Source organism: Galeopterus variegatus, unplaced genomic scaffold (assembly GCF_000696425.1).
Source record: "Galeopterus variegatus unplaced genomic scaffold, G_variegatus-3.0.2 Scaffold843, whole genome shotgun sequence".
NCBI lineage: Eukaryota > Metazoa > Chordata > Mammalia > Dermoptera > Cynocephalidae > Galeopterus > Galeopterus variegatus.
Window position 1 is genome coordinate 324,152 of NW_007726954.1, and position 300 is coordinate 324,451.

Genomic DNA, 300 nt, shown 5'->3' on the forward strand with positions numbered 1-300 from the left:
CCCCCCCCCCCCCCCCCCCCACACCCCCGGGAGGGAGGCGCCGGGGGGGGCCCCCCCCCCCCCCCCCCGCCCAGTCCTGCAACACTCTCTGATTGGATCTGCCTCAGGTCACGTTCCCCACCCCTGAGCCAGTTGTTGCAGTGGGGGAGGGGAGGCAATGCATTGATTGGCCAGAGCCTGGAACACATGTTCCACCCTTGTCCTGGGCAGTGAGGCTCCACCCAGACCACCATACCAGCGACTGGGCAGGTAGCCCCCAAACAAAAATCCAGGCTTCTGTGCTGGGATGAGAGGAAATGC